The sequence below is a fragment of the Lynx rufus genome, unplaced genomic scaffold (assembly GCF_022079265.1).
Source record: "Lynx rufus isolate CCGP_SWC_20201006 ecotype Redwood Valley unplaced genomic scaffold, mLynRuf1.p SCAF_5, whole genome shotgun sequence".
Lineage (NCBI taxonomy): Eukaryota > Metazoa > Chordata > Mammalia > Carnivora > Felidae > Lynx > Lynx rufus.
Window position 1 is genome coordinate 110283563 of NW_025814867.1, and position 27696 is coordinate 110311258.

At 38.0% G+C, this 27696-nt stretch overlaps 1 protein-coding gene across 1 annotated transcript in view; it reads left to right on the forward strand.

The window, feature by feature from the left end:
- Positions 1 to 27696, forward strand: part of ABI3BP (ABI family member 3 binding protein) — a 263744-nt gene that overhangs the window by 1059 nt on the left and 234989 nt on the right. The window lies entirely within an intron of this gene.

A 27696-nucleotide genomic window follows, 5' to 3' on the forward strand; every position in this document is an offset into this window, starting at 1 on the left:
CCCAAATCATCCTGTCCCAAGTGAAAACTGTTCTCTCTTCAGTGTGGTAAGTGAAACTTGAATCCAGAATGTGAAGGCTGAAGGGTTGGGCCGTTGATATTTCACAGGGTGATGTAAAAAGCAATAAAAAAGGCTAAGTAAACCTTCTCAACTCTGAACAGATAGATAATTATGCAAAACTAAAAAAAAATAAAAATAAAAACACATACTGTTAGATCTTTTGCTTCTATCAAGAATGTTGTTCCTTGATCATTGTAAAAACGTTTAAGTACATCAATTTTGAGGCAGAAGCATTTAGAATGAATTGTTCTTCCTGCTGAAATATTTAACAAGGACACATCATTTGAGAGAAGTCTGGGGTTTTCTCAGGCTCAATACCTACAGATGGTTTTATTTTATCTCCTATTCACTGTGTAGGGATGATAGCCATAATTTTGTTACTGCAGACTTCGGCAAATTCCAAATGCTTTAATTATCATGTTGCAATCACTGGATACAAATCTCTTGACACAGTTTTCCTTTATTTGTTATAGTTAAAAAAAAAAAAAAAAAAAAGAAATGTTGACCTAAAAGTCCACAAGACTTTTGTCTCTTCCTTGCACTGAATCTGAAGAATTTTTATCCAGGTTTCCTTTGTAATTTTAAGAAATATCTGTAGTGTTGGTAATTGTTGAGAAATTGTTAAAAATAATTTTCTTACAAAATAACTGGCACGTCTCCTTGTTTCTTTGCTTATCATAAAAGCCACTGAGGAACTTTCGGTTAGGTGAAGTCACTTTTCTCAAACTGTGTTCAGAAATAGGTGTATTGTCCTCAAAAGGGGGGTTGGGCAGGCATCTGCTCTCCACCAATAACTTAAGGAGCCTTCCCGCTTTGTCTTCTTTTGGGGAGTCACAACAGATGTGAGCATTTCACCCATTCTGAAAATTACTCGGTAAAGGAACCTGCCCAACATCTTTAACCCATTGTTTCTCAAACTCATTTGACTAAAAAAGAGTCCATTTTTCTAGTGAAATAGCTATGGTATCTTGATAGGGGCTTGTCTCACAGAGGACACATTTGGGGAAATGCTGAGCTAAACAAGAACAAGGTGGGGATAAAAAGGTTTTCTTTTCTTCCTTCCTACTTTAGAGCTAGTTATATGTCATTTGTGATTTAAGAAGAGGATAGAGTTTTGAAGCTAGAGAGGACATTAGTGTGGTTAATTGAGTGGTTCCCAGACCTTTAAATTTATGGGCCAGTAAAAATACATATATATTTTTAACATCAAGGTTCCATTATAGAAGACATACTTGAGGATTTCCAAGAGGAACCAAAATCCCCAGTGTTCATAAAAGCAACCATTTTAACAGATTTATAAAATAAATGAAATTTATACAAATAAGAGTGTTGTTTTTATTTTTCTCTTTTCACCATAAACTAAGGAAAATTTCATCAAAGGTCAATATTTGGGAGCCACTGCCCTAGCTTAATTATTTACTTTACAAATGAAAACACTCAAAGGTGGGAGGGTTTGTGACTTTCCCCCATCCATAACAGGACCAGGACTGGATCTTGGACTTCTGACTTGAAAGGCATGTTCTACCCTGTTTCCTGCCTGGTAAGCAGGCTTCTCTGCTCCAAACCTTAGGAGTTACATTGTGCAGTGTGTGTGAATGCTACCCTTCACTTGAATAAATTTTTTTCCTGTAAATATCATAACCATTATCTTAATATTCACGTTTTCCCAAGAACGTATCCTCTGTACATACACATACACACACACACACATTATACATTATATATATGTATATATATATATCTTTCTATATATAAGTGATATATATATGTGTGTATATATGTATATTTATGTATATATATCTATATATACATATCTATATATAGATATATATATATAGATATAGATAGATATGTATAGTTGGGAATTTATAGGAAAAAGAAATTATTTTTAAAATAAGATACATTTGTTCCTTGTCTTATACCTATTTGCATACTTAGTATGCATACAAGTATGTAACCACATACTTGGTTACAGAAAATAAGATATTGGAAGAGTCCTTCTTATTTTTCAAAAGCTTAAAGTTAAAGACTATTATTAATGGATCTCTTCTCTCTACAACTTAATGTGTTTTGGCAAATCGTTTGCCTTTGCTAAGCCCGGTTTTGTCATCTGTAAAAGGGGAATAATGGTAACTATCTCATAGTGTTTTAGGATTAAATGAGACGAGATATCATGTTAAATGGTCATAGAAAAGTGGATCAATATTTTAAAAAATAGGTATACCATAATTGGTGATCTTGTGCCCAAACTGTCAGACAAATTCTTGGAGGGCAGTAAATTTAGGTGGCACGTTTTTGGCAGAAAGGTGGGGCAAGAGAGTTAAGTGTTGCTCTACAGACAATGAGAGAAAACCTCTCCTGCGCTCTAGGCTGACCATGGCCAACCCCAATGGATGTTTGATTGTCAAGGTCAAACATTGCTGTTCTTTATGGAAATCTGCACCTTTGCCTTAGGATCAGCTTTCTCTGGGGATTGGTAAGGCCTTACAGAGCTTCCTGGAGAGATCCCTTGAGCTTGTTTCTCAGGAAGAGAATTAAACCGTAACATACAGACCCTGAGAAGAATCACCACATTATTTGACACCTCTGAAAGCCCCTGTGCTCCAGCTACCTCTTGGAATCTTTATTCTTGGCACCACAGACCTTTTCTTCCCCTGCTGCATACCAGGCTAGGATAAAAACCACAGAGAACAATATGTTGTGAAGGGAGCCAACGAAAGCTTATAATGGGAGCTCTCTGCAGAAACTCCTGTGTATGGAAGATTGTAATCTGTCAGGAGGCAAAGCCTACTATTTCTAGAGAACTCTATCAGTCCTGAGGCACATGTGAGGAAAATCACAGAGGAACATCGAAGATACTAGTGTAATCAGATAGCCTGAAGGCATAAGGCTCTTGGGTGCGACTCTTGGCATGTAGCAGAGGGAAGAGGCAGCTGGCTCTTTGCCTCAGGTTCTTACCTGACATAGTAGATAGAAATCACTGATTCCAAGGGCATAAAACAGGGGCAGATGGTAAAAATAACAATAACTGTCACAGTTATTAATAACTTATAGGTAACATTTTTTGAGCTCATATTGCCTGTGGTAATTTAAGGCTAAATATTTTTAATGTGGAAAATCTCAATCCTCAAAGCTCCCCTATATAGCAGGTATTTTACTATTCCTATTTTACAGAGCATAAAATTGTGCCAAGAGCATTTAAGCGATTTGCCCAAAGTCACACAGACAGAAAGTGGCAAAAGAATATATATATCCTTAATTTCCGTGTAATATCAGTTCCCTGCTTTATGTGAAGATATACTAATCTATTTAAGTAACAAATTATATTCCATGTGTATGCAGAGCACTGAGGCTAGGAACACACAGCATGGCACCTGTCTTTAAGGAGCTGACCAGGTAACGGAGGAAACCGGGATATAAAGGGATAATTACAATAGAGTGAGATTATCCTCCACTTTAGGTAAAGCACATGGAGCTTTGAGAACAGCCAGAGGACCCACCCCAGCCAGAAGGGATCAAGAATTAGGAGAGGATAAAGTACTTAAGTAGAGGCCTGGAAGACAAATACAAGTTGGTGCAAGGAAGAGGATGGCTGGGAGTTGAGGGGCCTTGGCAACAGAGGAAGCTGCATGGCCAGACCCTAGGAAACCCCCAGGTGCCAGTGCATGGCTCCTCTGCTAAAAGGAAACAAAAAAGTTTGAAAACTATGGGAGAATTATTTTAGTATCTTTGTCAGCTCCAAAGTTTCTTGGCAGTTTTATTGATTTGTTTGTGTTTATTGAACATCTATTAGGTAAAAATGAGATCCAATCCTTGTTATAAAATAACCCTATATTAGGAATTGATTAAATATAATTTTTTGGTGCTAAGACTATCATGTATAAAACCTAAGGTTTAAAAATTAAGTTCTCCTGTGTTAACTATATATTTGCTACTTTTTTTCAGTTTTATAGACTACTATATCAGACTATGAGATATGGAATGGTAAGGAATTTCAGCCTCTCTCTTTCACAGGGAAACAACTGAGAATAAGAGACTTTATCTACACTGTCTCATAGAAAAGACAGCTAAAATGTTTTTGTCGGTTAAATGTGAGTTGGCAGAAGGTTTCTTTAAGACAAAAGCGAGGTATCTAATAAAGAAAGGATCATTCAGGGGATGAGACCCACTGTTCTATCTGGGTCACTATCTTCAGAAAGATTTTCCTTTTGCTTGTTTCTTGCTTGCCATTGTAAAAGTAGGTATAAGAGAGAATGTTGTACGTAATATATGAACTTATAAAAGTGATCTAAGAATAAATGTAAAATTAAAAAATAAATAGAATAATCTAAAGTGAAAGATATTATAATAGTAAAATAAAAATGTAAAAATAAATAGTATCAGCTAAAGAAGGAACATAACATAAATATTTATAACATAAATAGAATATGAATGGTTTCACTACATACATTCTGTTAAAATGACATTTAAAAATATGAAAACAATTAACCATATTACTCCATAGCAGGCATGATGTTTAATGCTGTGTTTAGCATAAATTATCTCATTTTATCCTCACGCCTATGAAGATATGTTATTATTTTTCATATTTCACAGATGAGGAACTAAGCCTGAAGAGTTTGCTAGTTAACTATTTAAAATATTTTTTTATGTTTATTTATTTTGAGAGAGAGACACAGTGCTGGAACTCATGAACCATGAGATCATGACCTGAGTGAACTTTGGACGCTCAACTGACTGAGCCACCCAGGCACCCCTAGTTTTTTAGTTAACTATTGATGCACAACAAATGGCCACAAAATCATCAGCTTAAAATAACACATATTTATTATTTCAAAATTGCTGTGGGTTACAAGACTGAGTCTGTCTTATTTGGGGCCTCTCTTCACTGTCTTTCACGGGTTGCAACAGAGAGTTGGGCAGGGATAGGGTCTCATCTGAAGGCTTGACTGGGGAAAGGTCCACTTCCAAGTTTTTGTGGTTGTTGGTAGAATTCAGTTCCTTGAGGAATGCTGGCAATTGACCAGAGGTCACCTCAATTCTTTGCCACATGAGCGTTTCTATTATGTCTCCTTGCTTCATCAAAGTGTCCAAACCCAGATTAATTTGCAGGCAAGATAAAAATTTTAATTTTATGCAGCCTAATCATGGAAGTGAAAGCCTATGACCTTTTTCACATTCTATTGGTTAGAAACAACTCACAGGCCCTGTCACATAAGGTGATTATACAAGGGAGTTAATATCAGGAGATAGGGGTATTGGGAGTTATCTTAGAGCCTACCCACTACAAAATGGTCAATGGCTACTAGAATCATACAGCTAGTAAATGATATATTGGAACTATGAATATAGCAGATCTAACTCCAGAGAATATACTGGTTTGAGTATTAACACCAATCTACTTTCCATAGAATTCAGCCTTTAGTGGAAGGTCCCCATTAGGCAAACTGCCAATTTGTCTCCCTCCATGGTTAGGGTCAATTCTAGGAAATTCCTGAGAATTGAGATAAACATGTTAAGAGTGCAAAGACTTAAGGTACATATTTAGGGCACAATTTTATGTGTGCAAGAATACAGTCAATGCCTAGATTCCTTTGCTGATTTCCTCTGTGGCACACCAAATGTGGTCAATCCCATGTAGAGGGATATGGAAAGTAAACTCTCCCCAAATAGAAACCCTGATTTTCATTTTAAGACTTAGATGTCACCATCTCTCACCCAAAAAGAGAAAACATAAGACAGAGCAAAAATTTTCTTTAACAAAATGTACAAATATTAAGAAAGTAACCCCTATTGAGTTGATGACACAGTTCCCATAAAATGTGCTTCTGAAACATCAGTGAATGGAGGAGTTGTTATAAAGTTGAGTTAAGTTTGTGTTTGGAGGAAGAAAGTGTATTTGTGTTGGTGCATGTGATGGAGACTACTGGATGAACAAAAGGAGCTTTTTCTGATCCTTTTTGCTGTTAATAAAACAATTCTTCCATATGTTCTAGGAATCAAAACACACAATTTAGGTTGTACATAGGATATATTCTTAACATGGTATCCAGAACCTCATAGAATGTTTAATACTAGAATACCCTGTGTGGCTTTTTTCTCTATCCCACAGTCTCTTCTTGTGTTGGGATTGTCCTAAAGGCCTAAGAGGTCCATGGTAAGAAGGGTAAACCTCCTGGTCTCAGTATACTTTGCTGAAGTCCTGTGGACAGGAAGGCTGAATCAGGGCTTACTCTGCTTGCTGCTCATGTTAGTTTGGGTCTCTACCAAGAACCTTTCACAGTGAGAATTTTAGAGTGTGTTGTAAGTTTCTCTGATCTAACAAAATCCTGACTTGTATTCCTAGTGATTTTGATAGAAATTTAGGAGCCTTAAAGCTAGCCTGAGGTTTTTAGGCTCTTTTGGTGTAGCAAGCTATGAAGTCAGCTAATGTTCCTCCCTGAGGAATCTTGAAAAGGAAGTAGAAGATGTGATACCTTCATAGAAGGCTCATTATTGTTCTCTAGTCACAGAGTGTACTACTAAAGTCTATGCATTAGAAAACCAGATCAACTCAACCTACTCCAAGCACCTGCTAGTCAGGTTAGAAGTTAATTTTGCATAAAGTTGAGGTCCAGTTCAAGCTTCACGGATGATATAACAATTCAATGTTTTCTTTTAAAGTAAGTTTAGCTCTGAGTACAAATACTATTACATCTATTCTGATAGCTGTAACCCTCACTGCCCATTAGAGTAACTAGAGAGTTTTCAAAAGTATCAGTACTATTCTGCTTCCCTACTCAGTTATAATTTGATTGGTCTGGGGTGGGAGAGTTTTAAAATTTTCTCAGGTGGTTCCAGTATGATCAGAGTTGAGAACTACTGATTTACAGTTTTGAAAATTTGTATGTGTAAGTGCTTGATAAATCTTTCTAGATGTATGCAGAGTAAAATTTAAAAGTTGGAAACACACTCTTTTGCTATTTAAGTTTTAAAATCAATTCAAAGATGATTTTTTTCTGCTTTGTTCTAGAATTTTAAAGCCTTATTTGGAAAATTTTTGAGGCTCCCTTATCAGACTACATAGAATAAGGAAATGTTTAAAATTGAGATTAACATTTGCTTTTGGTGTTAGAACATAAGTGCTAATCCTATTTTCACAAAATATCAGAAGCTAGATCTGAGAAACTATGGCTGATTGTGTTTTTCAGGACTGAACTTAAATTTATTTACTCTGTCATTTAATTATCATTGAAAAAAGCAATAGTAGGATTATAAAGATGAGTAGGACATTTCCTGCCTTCAAGGAATTTGAGAGAGTTGTATTTAAAACTATTTGGCCACAGAAATGTAATTTTCTTTTAGATGAAACTGTTGGTGTCTTAATTCTTTATCCTTAGTTAACATACAAAATTTTTAGGAGTTAAGCTATTCCATTGTGTTGCCATGCACTAGCTTTAAGTGATACACATAAAGAAGAAAAAAATAAATTAATGTAATATATTAAGAAAAACAAAGTACCCTATAATCCCAGCTAATGCAAAATATAGGAGTTAAGCAAATGTTCAGTGAATTCCCTATTCAGAAGGTCCAAGTTATATAAATCACCTTTGGACATGGTTCCTTTAATTGTGCACATTTACCACATACATTCCAGCTTACCATCCTTCTGTTTTATGTTAAGGATAATTTGTGAGCCCATAGGATGGCTTATAATCTGAAACATCTTTAAAATGTAATCACTGAATTTCCAATAAAAGGAAAGGTCTCTCCTCTTTGAGTGGAGAATAAACCCTTGGTAACAAAGCTTGGGATACTTTGCTTCTGACAAGATGCCCAAATGGAGTTTCAGATTTCCTTTTTCCTTAAATGCCATTCGTTGATTTTTTCCATTCTGTTAACTGATAAGAAAACATTCTGGTTCTCCAAGGGCCCTGCTGAGAGTCCACTGTGCGCACGTGTGTGTGGGCGTGCAAGACCTAACAGGCCTTCCTTTTCTGAGAGCAGCAGAAGGAGGAGTTTGGGGCAGCTGCCAAAGTCATGCTGGCAGAGAACTCTGGAATTCAGCCCTGTTACAGATATGCCAGCAGGGGATACATGACAGAGGCTGCTTCTCCTTTCACTTTCCCAGATGGAGTTAAAGCCTCTCCAGCTAGTACGTGTAGGACAAGGGATCAGATGATTGGAAGAAGAACCCCTCCTTCCCTCTGCTGGCTCAGCCTCTTCAAACACCCCAATGATGCTATTGTCACAGAATAATTACCTAATTACTCATATTTTTCCCAGAATTGGAGGGAAAATGGCACTGGCCATGTTCTTCCTTTGAGGTTTAGTCTGTAGTTTCATCGTGCATTGAAATGGTCAATATTGGAAAATAGCAATGGGGGCCAGTGGGCAAAGTGCAGGAGTGAATGTGAGTCTGAGCAAGTGACCTGACCTCACTGAAATCAGATCTGCTTCCCTGAAAAAAGGGAATCATAAAAATAACAGTTCTCTTTTTAGCTTCCACTAATAAATAATAGTAGGGTGACTTTAACGGATTTTTTTGTTAGTAACTTTCTTAAACTAAATAAGAGGGTATGTAAAGACCAGATGCATTTTTGAAAATTCTCTACCTGCCATGGCAGCTAGAGGTCTAGAAGATCTCCTAGATGCTCTAGTCTCCTGGACCCTTCCTGAAAATATGCTGAGCTACAAGAGTGCTCCATTGCTGGAAATCAGTTTCCTGAGCCTGGGCTTGTAGTGGGTTGGCCTCACAGTGACACAGAGACTGAGTAGAAGAACCACAGCACTGTGGATTTTTAAGCATAAATCTTGCCATCAGCATCCTGCTCCTGTTCCTTTGTCCAGTTCTCTGAAGGAGGTTGGAAGGTCGTGCTCAGAGCAGATTTAAGTTATTGTGAAAGATTTGGGAGCACAAGTTGTGGTCCTTGGTCAATTGTATCTCTACATACCCTTGGGATTCAGTTCTATGTGACTTGAACTCCCCCTGGATGTCTGCTACTGACTGTCTAGCCAACTCTCAGGTACTGTGTTGGTCTGATCAGCCAACTGCTGAGACTTTTTTTCTTGCCCGCTCTTTTTGTTCCTGATATTCCTTTCCTTTTATCCTTCTTCTCTCCCCTCTTTTCCTCCTACTTCCCTCCTTTCCTCTTTCTCCCTTCTGTCAACACCAGAGGAGTCCTCAGAACATTGTACTGGCTTCCACCCTCAGTCTCTTCTGCAGGCCACTTTGGCCCCTCATTTTCACCTCACAACTGACTCCTTATCTGTTCAGATACATCAGGAATCACCCTTTGGAAAAAAATGCACACTTCATAATTTTTTCAAGTCAGCAGTGGGTATTTCTATGTCATGCTAAATGTTCCACTTGACTGAAAATATCATGGTTTCCCACTTAGTTATCTTGGCATCAGCAAGTTTGCAAGAAGCACAAATTTACATTCATCTGATAAGCTTTGTGCATATCAGATTGAACAAAATATAACTGTATATTAACACCACAGTTCATTGTTAAATGGTTTTGAACATGGCATAAGTTATTACATCCCTTGAATTATGGCAACAACATAAGCCTGATAAAAGCCAGATAGCACAGTGGTATTTTGTAAGGTCACTTTTCTATTTATTCTGAATTTTTGTTCCATTGTAGTTGCTGGAGTTTGATATTTTGAAGAACTTGCACAAAACTTTGCTGTTTTTCAGGGGCTCATTGAGTTGGATCTTAAGTTCAAATGCCATGTTTCTCTCCATTTCATTGGTAACCAATGTTTCCATGAAACTGAGTTCCTGGGTTAAGTGTCCCCTATGAAATGTGATCCTTGAATTGGCCACTGGATCACAGTAGCAGGCATTTAATACCATTAATACAATTTCAATGTGCCAGTCTCCCTCTTTGATCTCTGTTTCTCTGGCTCCCCTTTGCTTTGCTATACTCAACAGATGACTTTCAAATTTTTCTCTCACTCTTTACAGCCTCCTCTTTTTCGCTTTCATGTCTTTTTCAAGTTTTTACCCTTGTGCTTGGAAGACATCCACCATCTCTGCCATGGAAACTTTATATGTTCTACTGGATTTTAGACTTTTTCAACGATGACCTACAGTAATAATGACTAGTGAAAAAAATATGTATGTAAAATTAGGTTTCCAGATTCAAGGGTGTGTGCTTACACACGTGTGCCATGCTGCATTATTGTGCTGGTTCTCCTTGAGCTACAAATTGAAAACCAATAAATATGAAATAGATGAAAGGCCTAGAAATGGGTTAAACTTGGCATGATGCACCACTGATTTTTGATTGATCAACATACTGGTATTACTCTGGTGTAGCATTTTGCTCTTATGTGGAACAATCTAGTTAAAAAGTCTTTACAGTCTTTCACTGGAACAAGTGATTATTTTTATTACCTTGTTTTAGAAATAGTAACTCAAAGTTTAAATGTTGATATTACAACTCAATCACCAGAAAGACTAATTAAAAATATTCTTGAATCACTTAAAGAGGTAACAATCCTTCATAGTCCTGGTTAGTCAAAATTCCTTCTCCATATACTCTTGGCAAGAAATCTCACTTTCACAATATTTCATCAACATGTCAATGCTTTTTCAAATACTTTCAGGTGCCTTTCTCAGCTCTTTACAAAGAACGCAATTTAGTTTTATAATCCCCTAAACTTGTCAGCTGAATTGCATTATATAACACTTGTTCTTAATCGGCCATTCATTCCAAGCATCTGTTTTCACTTATGTCAGAAAATTAAGACAACAAGTATTGACTGTACTGTTTTCCAAAGTCGTCATAACCCATGCTCACATGTCATCTGAAAGGTTCTTGTGGTGTCCCAGAAATGTCCATTTCAAACACACCTTTTCATAGCCAGAGGTTCATAGGCCACAAAGGGAACACAGACATTAACACTAAACAAACTTCCTGAAAATTATATTATTAAATAATTTAAAAGACATTAAAGGATAAGCATTAGCACAGTCAAGATCTTTTTAGGGATATTTCTTTCTAGGCTCTTTCTTATTTTGTGGGAGTGTTTGTTTCTTCCTTTTTTCTTTTTTTTAAGGGGAGGATCATGTACCTCCATTAATCTGTATTAAAACTAGTCTCTCTCCCACCTATCCTTCCTCCTTTGAGGACTTGCATCCTACATCCATCCACAGGCCCTGGTTGTAGAAGATGGAAATAGAAAAAGAAACCTGTGAATTTTGTTTTATTGAGACATAACTGTTCAGCAAACCTGGAGATAATAAATCTCAGATTATATTGAGGAGCAAGGAATCCTTAAGTGCAGTGGTGTTCAAGGTCGAGTGAGCATCAGAATCATCTAGAGGGCCTGTTAAAACTCAAAGTTCTGGATGTCATCCCCTGAGCTCCTGACTCAGTGGATCAGAAACTCAGAGACCAAGTGGCCCAGAGAATCTGCATTTCTCACAAGTTTCCAGGTGCTGCTGGTGCTGCTGGCCCTAGGACCACATTTTTGCAAACCACTGACTTAGTGAATCTGTTAGTGTGCATGGACTACCTTCCCCAATGCCACCCTTCATGCCCCCTACCCCTTACTAAACTCATACCAGATTCTGATTTAGTAGGTCTGCTTTTAGCAACTATCACTGCTGATTCTGCTGAGATTAACTGTGTAGAGAGAAATAATACTCATCTTTTTATATAAACAGCACCAAGCTCTGAGACACTAATTTGAAGAAATTGGTTAAGAGGAACTTAGCTAGCTTACTACAGTTCTATAAACTTGAAGAACCTGTGGTTTGCATTGTTCAGTATATGATACATGTCTGCAAAAAATTATAGTTTGGGATAGTAAGGGCTCTAGTTCTTGTGATGAACTTCTGTCTGCTTTTATACCTAGAAACCACCTTTTCCCATACCTGGCTGGAATTCTGAGCAGCATTCACCATTAATGTAACCTTGTTTGGTAGTGAGTAATGTTTAAAACCAGGGCTGGACAGTTTTTGGTGACATTATGACATATTAGTGAGAGTCATTCTCTTGTGTATATGTACATTAAAGTTAATGCTTAATATTAGCCTGAAGCATCTGTTAAGTGTAACCCAAACTTAAGAAATCCCACCATAAAGTATGAACAGTTTACCAGGTCAATCAAGAATAATACAGTTGTGAAACTAAAGATGAATTTGATACTTCACATAAAAGTGCTTTGTTATTTTGACTTACATAGATGGTTAGCCAGCCCTTATTATTGAACATTAGCTGTGGCATTTATATTTGGCAGCTAGCTAAAAACACTGTGTATGTAGCTTTCAGGTTTGAGTTTCTTTTCTTAGCTCTGGGAGTCCATAAAACTCTTGAAGTTGTATGTAAAGTAGTGTACTTATGGGTATATACATTTTGGAGGGTATTGATCCTTGGACATTGAGATCCTCAAAGAAGTCTAAAAGCCAGTGAAAGTTAAGAACTATATGTCTAGGGGCGCCTGGGTGGCGCAGTCGGTTAAGCGTCCGACTTCAGCCAGGTCACGATCTCGCGGTCTGTGAGTTCGAGCCCCGCGTCGGGCTCTGGGCTGATGGCTCAGAGCCTGGAACCTGTTTCCGATTCTGTGTCTCCCTCTCTCTCTGCCCCTCCCCCGTTCATGCTCTGTCTCTCTCTGTCCCAAATAAATAAACGTTGAAAAAAAAATTAAAAAAAAAAAAGAACTATATGTCTAGACAGATGCCTTTTACTGAGTTAGAATTAGGATGTATCAAATGAGTGGCTGGAAGGATTACTACTATGTGCATAGAATATAAAGAAAGGGCTCTGAGATGGTCCATGAAAAATCTCAAACTTCACAACTAAGATAGGAATACAGTTTATTTTATGCAATTGGTTTTGTTGTGGTGCAAAAAAATTAAATATGGACGTATAGTATTCAAATAACCCTCAATGATCCTCACCACTTCACCTCACCATGAATCCCCACCTCCTGGTATGCATGTCTTTGTAGAGTCCCCTCACATACTGAATCATGGCTGGCCTGTGTTCCATCAGCACAGAGAAAAAGTGAAGTAAAGATGTGTGACTTCTGAGGCTAGGTAATAAAAGACGTTGCAGTTCACACCTTGTTCTTTCTTAGGGATCACTCAGTCTGGAGAAGTCTTGTGGAGAGGTCCATGCGGTAAGGAACTGAGACTTCTCCTCATAGCCAGCACTAATTTGCTAGCCATATGAATGTACCATCTTGGAATGCATCCTCCAGCCCCAGTCAAACCTTCAGATGATTAAAACTCTGGTCAATATCTTGACTGCATCTCATGAGAGATTCTGAATTATAACTACCTAGCCAACCTATTTCCAAGTTCCTTCTTGATCCATAGCAACTGTGTGGATAATAAATGCTTATTGCTTAAGCCTCTAGGCTTTGGATTAATTTATTATACAACAATAGATAATTAACTTAGGGAGTGACTTTTTATTGTAATTTAAAGGATGATTTAAGTGGAATAAAAATAGAATGAAAAATACAGATAATTTTATTTATTGGCACATAACTTTGGAAATGTAGTTTTGCCTACAGGCAAAAGATAACTGGAAATAAATTCTGGAGGATAATTTTGGATCCATTACAAAACAACTGGGCATAAATGCTGACCAAAGAATGATTGGAAACAATATGTGAACGAATATCCTTCTAAAGTAATCATAGAAAATGTTTGTTAGTTTAGAGCAGTTTAAAGATCTGTTCTTTTGAGGCCTTAATAGATGGCCTTGGCTTTCATTCCGGAGGCCATTTCAGGACTGGCCTAAGGCCAAGGGTGAGTCTGTATTGGTCCTGCTGTCATTTAGGAGAGTCGACCTGTGCCCAAGACAGCTTAAAGAGAAGCAAATTAAGATCCACCCTGTAGCTGACCTACATCCCTGAATTCCCCTGAGGAACAAATGGGCTTCCTGGGACAAACTTGGATAGGGCCAAGGTCTTATCTCCTTGGCCTTTGGCCTTAGCTTTGACCTCATGCTAAAGTTTATGTCATAGCATTCTTCGTGTAATTATAACTCCAGGGTAAGCATTTGTGAAATTTCTTATCTCTTATAGAAAAAACATTTATCAGCACCCAGTGCTATAATAGGAGGAATAAAGATATAAAGAAGAATAATGGTTACTGTTCCTGTGGAGTTTATACCCTAGCAAAAGACATAGATGAACTAAACATGATACTACAATGTAACAAATGCTCAAGCTATATCTGACTTATAGTATGCTTCATTAATGACTGTGCCTAGTGCTTAAGCTGAACTCATTTACTTCCTTCAAAAATACCATTGTTTATAAAATGATTACAAAGAAGAATCACAGACACTTATCATCAGTTGCTAAGACCTTATTAACAAAGCATGTAACAAAACATAAAACTGGGTAAGCAATTTCTATCCAGTTGGCCTGTTCCTTGGCTAGTCAATATCTGTGTCTCTTGGATGATATAGGTCACAAGGGATAAGGAGTCTTCCTGCTTAGCCCCTCTTCCCAAACCAAATTCCAGTCTAGATCCCAAGTTTTTTTCACCAATATGTATCATCATTCAAAGAATTACGAGGCTCCCCATGGCCTCTTGTTTTCATGCAGGTTCAAGGCTCCATGGACTTGACCTTCCCAGAGTGTCTTATCCTAGTTGCCAAGGAAGAGCTGTTTTAGCAGCTCATTTCCTACCACTCCTTCATCCATTGTCAATGAAGGAAACTATTAAGCAAAACATTCAGGCTTTTAAAGTGGACTCTACTCATGAGGGATGCTATGGCAAAGAAAAAAAGTCAGGGAAAGCCAAAACATTGAGACAAATCTGAAACCATCATCCAAACAGGCAACATGCCACTATAAGAGTCACAACTGTGACTAGAGATCAGCTGTTTTAGAATTCTTTTCCCACTCTGTCCTGGGAAGTGAAGGACTCCTTCGTCCTCCCTGGCTCTTCTCCTCCAAGGCAGCAGTGGTACTCACTCCTAAGTGACTTTTCTCCTTGGACTCATTCATTAAAAGTGGGAGTATATTGCTTTTAGGTTCCATTTTGTTATCTTGCTTCAGTGTTTTATTGCAATATAACAAAACAGGGAAGCAACTTTCAGTGATTAAATATTTTTATCTACATTCAAATGTAAAAGTTTTGACTTTCTTAGCATCTTTCTCTTTTTTCTAAAATAACATGATTATAACTATATTCTTTAAGAAATTTCCTGCACTGTTATTAATATACCTAATTATTAAATAATCTTCAGATCAACATATTAAAAGTAACTAAGTTCTTATCAAACAGGAGAAATAGTTTACATAGACTGCAAACAACTCACCTGTTGTATCTTAGAGAGAGAATCTCAAACACCATCATGGGCAGGTCTGATTTTTCAGGGTACCTTTCTCTTGGAATACCTTTTGTTCCATCCTGCACCCTAAATCTAAATGTGACTCATTTTAATTGTTACTTTAGCTAATTAGAAAATATTCATCTGTGGTTATAGCTTAATCTAGAGGATAGATGGGGCATCTGGGTGGTTCAGTCAGTTGGGCATCCAACTCTTGATTTTGGCTCAGATCATGATCTCACGGTGGTGGGATTGAGCCCTGTGTTGGACTCTGAACTGAACATGGAGCTTGCTTAGGATTCTTTCTCCCTCTCCCGCTTCCCCTCTCCGCTGCTTGCATGCTCTCTCTCTGTAATAAGAAAAAAATCTAAGGGTGCCTGAGTGGCTCAGTCGGTTGAGTGTCCAACTTCAGTTCAGGTCATGATCTCACAGTTTTCAAGTTTGAGCCCCACGACCAGCTCTGTGCTGGCAGCTTTGAGCCTGGAGCTTGCTTCAGATTCTGTGTCTCCCTCTCTTTCTGCCCCTCCCCCACTCATACTCTGTCTCTCTTTCTCTCAAAAAAAATAAAACGTTAAAATTTTTTTTTAAAAAATCTGGAGTATAGGCAACTTTCATCTTTCCTTCAAAATTTAAACACTATGAAAGATGTCTCTATTTTCTCTTTGTTTACCCTTGTTTCATCCAACCTGATAAACGTTTTTATTGTGTCAATTTCAGTGAAGATATATAGCATTTTCATCACCCCAGAAAATTCCATCATGCTCCTTTGTAGTCAATTTCTTCCCCCTACTCCTAGCCTCTTATAAAACACTGATCTGACTTCTGTTTATAGTTTTGCCCTTTTCAGAATGTCCTATAAGAGAAGCATATATTATGTAGGCTTTTTGTCTGGATTTTTTCACCTAGCATAGTGCTTTTGTGATACATCCATGTTGTTGCAGGTATTAGTAGTTCCTTTTATTGGTTGAGAGGATTCCACTATATGGCTGCATCACTATTTTTTTTTTAAGTTTATTTATGTATTTTGAGAGAGAGAGAGAGAGAGCATTCAAGGGGGGGAGGAGCAGAGACAGGGAGTGACAGAATCCTAAGCAGGCTCCATGCTGTCAGCACAGAGCCCAGTGTGGGGCTCGAACTCATGCACTGTGAGATCATGACCTGAGCCAAGATCAAGAGTCAGAGGCTTAGTCAACTGAGCCACCCAGGTTCTCCTGTACCGCTGTTTGTTTACTCACCAACTGATGGACTTCTGGGTCGTTTCTAGTTTGGGGCAATTATGAATAAAACTGCTATAAAAACTTGCTTACAGGTCTTTGTGTGAACATATACTTTTATTTCTCTTGGTTAAATATGTAAGGGTAGAATTTCTTTGTCATATATTCCGTATATGTTTAGCTTTATTAGAAATGCCAAACTGTTTTCAAAGTAGCTATAGCACTTTTTATAGCAAACCATGATGATTTCAGTTGTTTCATATCCTTCCCATAACTTGGTGTTGCCATTTTTTTTTGTTTTTTTCTTCTTAAATTTTAGCTGCTCTAATAGGAACGAGTCAGATAAGTTTTGAATTATACCTCTACCCCTTAGAGGTTTGTTCACACTTGTTAGGCATCTTTCTTTAAACAGATAGGAGATCAATTTTCTTAGAAACCACCATCTTTTCTAAAAGATAATAGGTAAATAAATTTGCTGAACCCACAGATTTCTTATTAGATAAGGTAAGATATGGGAATTGGCTACATTTGCCTGGCCAAGAGGGAACATTCAGTGAAGTTTGATCTTATCTCCTTCCCTCCCCATATCTTCTATTCATAAATCATCATAACTCAAACATTAAAATTACACCACCTAGGTTGAACTGTCATGTAGTTTTTCCCACTTTCTGCTTTAAGACTCAATTTCAGCTGTTTTTCAAATTTAAAAGACACACTTCGAAAGAGAGTGCTCTGGAAAGGAGAATGCTGAGTAAACCTGGGCATCCCATGCAATGTGGAAAAGAAAGCCTTCTCTTTATCCACAACCAAGGTGTGATTGGAGAAAGAGGGTATTAGGCAGAAAAATAATCCACTGGACATGGAAACAAAACACCTCAATTATAGTCTTTACCCTGCTCTAACTGGATGGGTGACATTAAAGGAAATAACTTAGTCTCCCTGGATCTTATTTTTCTCACCATAAGCCATGGAACACAATACAGTGGTTCTCATTGCTCAGAGTAGTCATGTTCTATAAAGTTGCTGCAAATACCTTGTTAGCAAATATTGAACTATTACTTATAGGGGAAATACAGGGTTAGGTTTCTGTTGAGTCTCTGATCACATTTTTGTTAACCAATCAATATATAACCTTCTTTTTCATATGTTTCTACTTAAAAACAGCTTATTTAATATGTTGTTGATTCATTAACATTGAACTCAAGTCAGCAGCACCACCGATCATGCCTGAACAGAACTTCTCTATTTTACTCTGTGAGGCACAACACAGCCTTCTTACACATACGACCCTGCCACATTGCTTCACTACACTTGGAGGCCATTTTAAACAGTGAAACCACCAGCAAAAAGCACAAAAAAGGCACTAAACAGACTGCGCAAAGGATGTTTCTTTACAGTCTGAGAGCTGAAATAAGGAGGCAGAGTGTTGCCCTGTTCAAACTCAGCTGGAAATATGCACATCAGGTAGCTCAAATTTTTTTGACTCTCTATGCATGTCCACGAAAGACCACAAAAATGCTGCAAGTATTGATTTTGGGGTTACAAATAAATTTTAGTGAGTAGGGAAAAATCACAGAGTCTGCTAATAAAGATTGATTGACTCTATTCTCTGATTCTGTTCCATAGGGCGGATCACGTATATTGTTTAAGTGAAAGGACGTGGCAGTGCTGTTCATTATGGTTGAGCATGAGTGTTTTCTCCAGCCAGGGCCTAAGAAATCTAGCGTTTATTAGGAAAGAAAGAAAATCTTAATACTTAAGTATCTCACTGGGCCTCAAGCACCATAAACATGTTATGAAACCATAGAGCCTAGTGGAACTTAAAAATATGCATTAACATATGAAGATAACATCATGTTGAAGAGCCTTGACTGGCAAAAATAATTACTCCATTGTTTGATTTCTTTAAGGTGGGTGAAGACTTGTTGGAACCTGATTGCTTTTGTGCACATTTGCAGCTGCCTTGTAGGATCCTTTTTAAACTAAGTGGTCATCAATCATTTGTCTTCTTGGTCCAGAGGGTAGTTTTCACAACTCAAAGGTGATTTATAAATACTTGCAGTGACCAGTTTTTTTGTTTGTTTGTTTGTGGATTCCTTTCGGGACAGATAGATTTTTTTTCACATAAAAATTTGATTTTACTGGGGCGCCTGGGTGGCGCAGTCGGTTAAGTGTCCGACTTCAGCCAGGTCACGATCTCGCGGTCCGTGAGTTCGAGCCCCGCGTCGGGCTCTGGGCTGATGGCTCAGAGCCTGGAGCCTGTTTCAGATTCTGTGTCTCCCTCTCTCTCTGCCCCTCCCCCGTTCATGCTCTGTCTCTCTCTGTCCCAAAAATAAAATAAACGTTGAAAAAAAAAATTAAAAAAAAAATTTGATTTTACTTACTTTAATTTCTATGGTGTAAGTTTCATTTTCTAAAATATAATACAGATGTTTTAATGGCAATGCTAGCTTTGTTATATCAAGGAAACTCTAAAAACATGGATGCATTAAGCTATTGAGGTGAAATTACCAGATTGCAGAAATGTTTTTGTGGAAATCTGGTGCTTGAGGGGATGAATTCCATTCCCAGTTGCCCTCCTTTCTACCCCTTTTTTGGAAGGCACGCCCTTCTCAGCCCACATTTCTATGATTCCTTTGCCGACAAAGTGCTAGTTGATTTGACTGGCAAGAACCCTCACACCTCTTTTCTGTTTTAATTTCCACTTAAAAAATCTATTTTTAAAGACCTTATTCTTGATCCATTCATTAAAAAAAAAACTTGTGGTTTTGTTGGGACAAAGAAAAACACCTTGATAAGCAGATGAATGAAATTCAATTTCCATCAACATCTGTTAAACTTCTACCATTTATCAAGCTCTGTACTTGTCAGTTATTTCCATTTTTGTTGTGTGATACAATCCAGTGTAAGGCAGTTTTGATACTGGGGGGAAAATTCAGAACGTGTGGTAAGCATCAACATGCCTTTGGGGCCCACCCACATTCTTGGTGTTCTCTCTGGAGGTCAATACCTAAAGACTTCTACTACCCCACTTCAGACTTGCCTTCTCTTTGCAATGCTTTCAGCTCCAGACTTTCCCATCTGTCAAAATTTCTCTAGTCACTGCCCCATTCCTGCTAGCCTATTTTTTGAAAATAATCTTATATTCTCATTAATAATAAGATATTGATGGTCGGCAGCAGCTAAATGTCTTATTTCTGTGAAATATTTGCCTTTTATCTAAAGATGCTTCTGTGAATAAAGCTTCAATGCTTCTCTAATAAAGCTTCTTTAATGAGAAGATTTCCACCAACTTGGATTTCAAGGGAAGAATTTTTTAAAGCTTAGGAGCCCTCCTTATGTCTCTCAAATCATATCAGATAAGTGGCAACCTATTCTGTTTACATGTTCAACGAGTCCTGGAAAAGGCACCAAGTAATAATGTTCACTGTAGAAAGTCCTGACTGTAATACAGTGTTTGTAGGGAACTTTGCAGGCATATTGGGAGAAAGCTATATATTTAACGCACAAAATTGTATCAGCAACCACCAAAATTTCTTGAAGCACTTATAGTTATTAAGAAAGAAGCTTTAAGCTCTCCTTGCTTGATGATCTCCTTGGAGTAATTCACTTTTAATTAGGATTCAAAAGAAAAACTCTTGGCATGGAGCAGTGACATGAACACCCATGATGGGCCATCTCTCAGTTATTTTGTTTGGGTATCAAGATGGAGAATTACTTACTTACTAACAGGAGGGGCTTCACAGCTCTCCAAGTCTCCCTTGCCCACTTGTATTGTCACCTCCCCCACTTGCTGTGGAGGGGGAGAAAAATGCTGCAAGTACAGAAGAAAGCTTTCAGCACAAATAGCTGAAAGACACTGCTCCAGGAAGGTGAGATAACAAACCAGGAGCCCAGGAGCCCTCAGCCCTGAGGAGAAGGAAATAATAAGGGCCATGTAACAGTACCTGGATGGCACAGATGAGAGAGGTCTAGTCATGTGAAAGTCTGGGGACTCTCTCTAGAGTAGGGAAGAAAAAGTAAATTTAATATAAGTTGCTGGACTCCAACTTCTTAGGTTCTTTTAAACATTTGAGATAGGCATCGTAAGACCTGAAATCACAATCTGGGTCCACGTATCTCTAAATGTAATACTACTCTGCAAGTGGATACCTGAGTTGGGCTTCATGAACTTGGTCATATTTTTCAGTGGATTCGCTTTGGAAGGAAGTATGACTACTTCCCTAGATATCCAACTAGACATTCCACTTTGGACACCAGCAAAAACCAACACACGTCAAAGCCAAATTGATGTTTCTGATTTTGCCACTGAGCATTGTTATGGAATAAGAAGCCTAATTTCTGCTTCAAATCAGTAAGAATTCATTCAAGAAATATTTATTAATTGCCTTTGATAGCCTAAGAACTATTGGAGAATAGGTATGGCTAACAGTGCCCTTTGCCTTTTTTATAATCTAAACAGCTACAGAGGCTGTTGGCCATCCAGGCGTGTGGTTGTAAGGGAATTCAGGCTGCAGCAAGACTTTAGAGAAATGGACATGATTTGGCTAGATCTGTACTTGTCAGAATACCCCCATGGGAGGGCTCTATTGAAAGAAATGCAGTAACTCCTTATGTAATATGAAGTTTGTAAACAAAGACCATTTAATAATAATTTGAAGATTATTTGTGTTACAGTTTTTTGTTTGAGACTAACTTTACATAAGCAGGGAGAAAAGTACTTAAAAAAGATGCATTTTAAAAAAAAATATTTCCTTTGCTGACATTATTAGGGATTTCCTTTGACTTTTGGCAAGTGGTTTACAAAAATGAGTTAACACCCTAATATGTGGACACTTCCTACTCCACCCTGACTCTATTCCAGCAAAATCCATTCTTCTTTTTCAAAAAAGCATGTTTTTTTTTCATTCTTGATGACATAGATTTGCTTTTTTGTCTGTTTTGAGCTATGCCTTGAGATTTGAAGATCCTAGAGTTTCTCTGCCTTTCTTTTCAAATGTACATTCTTGGGACAAGCTGATGTTTTGAGTACAGTCTTTATTCCATATTGTGATTGCTGGAGAATTTTTTAAAGTTTATAATAAAATCCAGAGTCAAGGACCTGCTGCTGGCCATATTTATTTGGTGTACCTGTCTCTTTGGTACTTGGATCTTGCTCTCTCTGCATGGGGCAGCATGCGGAGTACGATATGGGGCTGATGGGTAGTCAGGAGGGTTTCAATTCTGGTAGTGCCACTGGTTAGCTCTAGAGCCCTACATTAGTCACCTAACCTTGGCCTCAGTTATCTCAGCTTTAAAATGAAGAGTATGTTCTTCAACGTTAAAAGTCATTTCTATCTCTAAGATTCAGGGTGGTGCATTCTACAAGTAAGAGAACTTTGGGAATTGCCTTTGTGGCTCATTGTGGCTGCATGTGTGGGCAGCTTGGCTTTCACTCTGGTCTATGACTTTCTTGCTTCATGATTTGCATCACTGAGGCTATGTCTGTCTCTCCCCACCCTTTGTGTCAAGCACTGGATCTGCATAACATGAGGCACGAGTGACTCTGCTGGTGAACTGAGAATAAATAGATTACTCCTCCTCTGTGTTTTAAAAAGCTCAGCAAATTTCAAAGGGAATTATGCATGAAGCCCATGGCTGCAGGAGAAACTCATAAAGGATAATCTATATTTCTTTTAAAGCAGCAAATTTAAGATCCTGAAATAGCCCATTCAGGATTTGTTTTTTAAATAGGAATCTGTGATTCAAAGCTGCACATTATACAAATAGAATAATAGACTGGAAGTATCTTCTATCATATCAAGAATCTAGGTCAAGTATGGCCAGATTGTTAGAACTTGCTGAGCTCACCCATGGCAGTCTTTGCTCATATCCTCCACTGCAACTGAACCCTCATTCAATACTAGCCCTGACCATCTGATACCTAGCTTCTTTCAAATCTCATTCATTTTAGTAGATTTCAAAAGGTTATATGACTACTAGCCTCGATAACTACAGGTGTTTTTCATGTGTGTAAATGTATATTTTTTATGAATACTAGGCTAAACTGAAAACTATTGGCTAACTGCAGATTAAAATTTTACCTTATTGGGGCGCCTGGGTGGCGCAGTCGGTTAAGCGTCCGACTTCAGCCAGGTCACGATCTCGCAGTCCGTGAGTTCGAGCCCCGCGTCGGGCTCTGGGCTGATGGCTCAGAGCCTGGAGCCTGTTTCCGATTCTGTGTCTCCCTCTCTCTCTGCCCCTCCCCCGTTCATGCTCTGTCTCTCTCTGTCCCAAAAATAAATAAACGTTGAAAAAAAAAATTTTTACCTTATTAAATGTTCACTGAGACATTTTTATTCCTAGGATGATATAAATAAAATTTAAATGTCAAGCTAGTTGTAACCATTCCACCTTATTGAACTGCTTTTGCAATGATTGAAATCGGAAAATTGCATAGAGACATAGGTGCATCACTATATAATTGGAATGGATTATTTTTATTGCATATTCACAGGATAAATTGTCCTTTGTCATATTGGTGCTCCTAGAGGTTAAGAAACCCAACATATCCGAGGCAGAATTAACTTCAAGTAATATTTAATTTAACAAAATTCCAACACAATAACTTAATCTCTCCCTTGAAATTGATGGGAATCAAATGGGATTTGCCTCTATTAGTCATAGAATTCAGAACCCAAAACCCCAGAGTGTATACAGTTCAAGCCCTTCCTTTCACAGATGAGAAAATCGGGGTTTTCTCATGGAACATGGAGCATAGTTCCTAGGTTTAACCATGCATGATAATACTACTAGTCAAGAACAAAACTAGGTCTTCTAAAGTAACTTTTCCATACCTGAGTAATCTTTAGTATTATGAAAAAAAAAATCCTTACAAATTCTAGAACTTTAAAATTCACTGCACATGCAACAACATTTGAGTTCCTTAGTGCAAAACCTTGTGCTCATGATGGTGGGGAGAGGGGGATACAAAGACTTAGAATATGGTTTTACAGGGAGGCAATCATGAATACAAAGCCATCAAGCCTGACATCTAAAATAATATTTTATGTCTTGAAAGAAGAACAGCATTCTCAGACCAATCTTTTCTATATGTGATGGGTTAAGAGAGGTATATTTGAGTCTTTCCATTCATAAAGTCCTATAGCTTAATCTGTATTGTAGTTTCATACATTTAACTAAGTAAGAAACTGTATTAACAAGTTACCAACTTTTTTTAAAAAAATTTTTTTAATGTTTATTTATTTTTGAGACAGAGAGAGACAGAGCATGAATGGGGGAGGGGCAGAGAGAGAGGGAGACACAGAATCGGAAGCAGGCTCCAGGCTCTGAGCCATCAGCCCAGAGCCTGACGCGGGGCTCGAACTCACGAACCGTGAGATAGTGACCTGAGCTGAAGTTGGACGCTCAACCGACTGAGCCACCCAGGTGCCCCCCAACTTTTTATTTGTAATCCAACCTTGTGATAAAGAAGAATCTGCCTAAAATTCTGTTGTTATTTAATTATTTCACTTTAGAACACGGATCAGCAAACTTTTCAGGGAAAGACCAGATAATAAACACTTTAGACTTTGTGAGCTATATATTATCTCTCATACTAAACTCTGCTGTTTTTATAAAAACAGGTGGCAGACTGGATTTGGTCCATGGGCTACAGTTTGCCCTTTAGAGCATGAAATTAAGAGACAATGTTGCCTTATTTGCTTCACTTCACCAGAAAGAAGTTGGCAAAACTATGCTGTTGGATAGACATCTTGCCCAGTTTTCTAGATGATGAAGTTAGAGAGACTGGGCTTATTGATAACAGATCTCTTGCTTGTACTCATAGTCTACACATGAAGTCATGGTTCTCCATTTGTGATAACAGCTGTGCATGATGGAAAAAATTAGTGTTGTGAGTCCAATGTGATCACTTAAGGTTGGAGAACAGAAGCATTCTCAGGCTTATAAAGTTGATCCTGCTTTTTTGATGTAACTCTTTTAGGATTAAATTAGAAGGAAAACTAAGCTAGTCACAAAACTAGACTTGGTACATGGACTTTTTTTGGCTGATCACTGGCCTTGGGTGAAGTCCTCCCTTCATGACATAACAGATGCACACATTCATGCATTTCAGATTCTACAATAATGGTAGCATTTACCATTTGTAAAGATAATTTAGAATGAAAAATTGAGGACATTGAGGAGAGGAGGACAGGGACTTTGTTTTATTCCCACCTCTGGTGTTTTGGCAGAGTCATGTCACTGATCTTAGCCTCCATTGGCTTCACCTGTTAGATCTCTAAGGCTCTTCCATCACTAACACATCACGATTCCATTCTGGACAGCACCCAGAATAAGGCCTGGCACACAGAAATCACTCAATATATATATAAATTAATAACATAGAAACTCAGTTTTAAACTCAGAGAATGACTTTATCATTGTTCTGATGGTAAATTGAGTACTTTCTCTGCTTTTTTTGCTTTATTTCATTCAAAGATTAAAGGCTTTCTGTACGTTCGTGCCATTACTATAGCAACTTGCCTAGAATGTTCTCTGGTCCAGTAATAATGGGCCATTTTGAAGGATATTTGCTAAAACTGTAGAGTTGTATTTCTTTCATGAACCCTGCTATTTAAAGAAATTAGAGCACTTAATGGTTTGAACTACCCAGAATTTTATTACAATATCCATTAAAGTTTCTGAATACTCTTAGGCCTTGAAGCAGGAGAGTTTGATGGGACTTAAAATGAGTTAGGGTCATGGCTCCTTATGTGAATTTACCTTAGACTCATGATTCTGCTGCTTTAGATATCCGAGGTTTGGTTTTCTAGTTGTATTGAAACAGGTTGGTTATGTATGGAAGAGGAAGTAGATGTGGGAAAGAAGCTGTAAATGACCAGTTAGAAGCCTCCACCCCCAGATTATCTCTAATTATTTCACTTACACTATTAGAACTTAGATAATGCAATTTGAAAGTTCCCCTTACTGACATGAATATTAACCATGAGATAAGAAACACTTCAATTCTTTTTCACCTAAATAGAAATTAGCTCTTCAGATCTCCTTCAGTGTGATGGTTAACCAGCCAGAGCTTTGACAAAGCAGGCTGGCACAAACTGTGAGTGTGGAAAGGCTGGCAGAAACCAGAAGTTAGGATAAATGTGTTGAAACTGGAGATAGAGGGATGCTAAATTTTTGCCTGTAGAAATTTCTTCTCCCCATCCCCTGCCCCAGGACCAACAGTGTGGAGGCTTGCTGCCAACTGTTATTCTTTTAAAATGATTTAAATGTCTCAAGTTCTTTCTCATTAAAAATAAAACAAATCAACAGGAAAGAGAGAAGAGAAGAGAAAAGAAGATAAGAGAAGAGAGAAAATAAAAGAAAAAAGAGAAGAGATAGAGAAACCTCTGCTCAGAAAGCTTGAGGGGGTGGTATCTGGTTAATTGACATTTCTAAGTTATTGAGTGCTCTTGTGAGCCAGTACCTGGGCACTGAGGCTATGTAAGTGAACAAAAATAGACAGTTATGCTCTCATGTAGCTTATATTCTGGTGGGTAACAATATGTTAATTATATAATAGTATACTAAATGACTACTTCAAATAGATGAATGTTCTTCATGAAGAAGAGCCCAAAAGAGAGAAATCAAGTCTAGGCTGTATTGTCAGGAAAGATTCCACAAGAAGAACTCAAACCAAGTCCACCCAGGTAAGGAGGGGAGTGAAGCTCAGAGCCTCCTCAGGAGAGGGACTAGCTCTGGGAAGGTAGTTGGAGGCAATAAAAATGCTACGGATGGAGCATGTAAGTTGGAAGGAATGAAAGCTGGCCAGTGTTATGGAGTGCAGCATGCAAGTGGAGAGTGCTGAAAGATGAGACTAGAAAGAGAGAAAGGCAAGACTAAATCACACACTGGGGAGTCAACTACATTACAATTGTTGGTCATCATCTCAAGAGCAATGGAAAGTTTGAAGTGTTCTATGCACAAGTGATGTAAACAGAATTATGTTTTAGGAAGATGTCTTTGGTCATCAATGTGGAGTCTGTTTTAGTAGCTGAAGTAGGAAATGGTAGCAGTTTGGACATAGGTGTTAATTTAGTTGTGATAAAAGAAAAAGGAATGACTTTGTGAGAAGATGAAAATATACAGATTCCATAAAAAAGATCTTTGGAGGAAAAGAAGAAAGCATCAAAAATGACGCCTAGGTTTCTAGCCTGTTTTCAAATCCCAACTCTGCCACTTACTAATGGTGAGATTTTTTTTTAACTTTATTTATTTATTTATTTTTGAGAAAGAGACAGTCTGAGTGGGGGAGAGGCAGAGAAAGAGGAAGAGAGAGAATCCCAAGCAGGATCCGTGCAATCAGCACAGATCCTGATGTGGGGCTCCAACTCACAATACCATGAGATCGTGACCTGAGCCAAAACAAGAGTCAGATGCTTACACTTACCAACTGAGGTGTCCCATTAATGATGAGATCTTAAGATGACTCTAACCTACTCTTTCTCATCTTGGAAATGGAGATAATACAGTAGCCACTTCATAGAGTTGTAATGAGGTTTAAATAAATTAGTATATTTGAACAGGGTCCGATCAATATCACTTAAAGGGTAGTGGTCATTCTTTGAGAGAAAGAGGTCAGATTCTTCAGGGCTAAAGAATCTGAGTTCAGTCTTAGACATGTTGAGTCTGAGGTGCCTTTGAGACTTCTTGGCAAACAGTGTTGAGTAGGGTGTTTCATATAAAACTAGAATTCACTGACAAGGTCTGGCTAGAGTTATAATTCAGGAGTCAACAGTGTGTAAATGACAGCTGAGGTCATAGAAATAAACAAAATCACCTTGAAAAGTCTTCAGAAAGGGCCTTGAGAGCCTCTAATTTTTAATGACCAGGTGAAAGAGTCTGAGATTACAGACTCACAAAGGAGTAGACAGAGAGGTAGGAGAATGTTTGAATAAGAGTGTGGTCAGTAGTGTCTGATGCTGCCAGAAGCTCAAGTAAGGTGCAGAGTAAGTGTCTGTGGAATCTGGTGATCTAGAAAATGCAGGCAATGCTGACCTTGAGGGGAGCATTTTCATCTGTGTAACTGACACAGTAGCTACATCATACTGGGCTGAAGGGTAAATAGAGTGAGTAAAGACAAAGTTG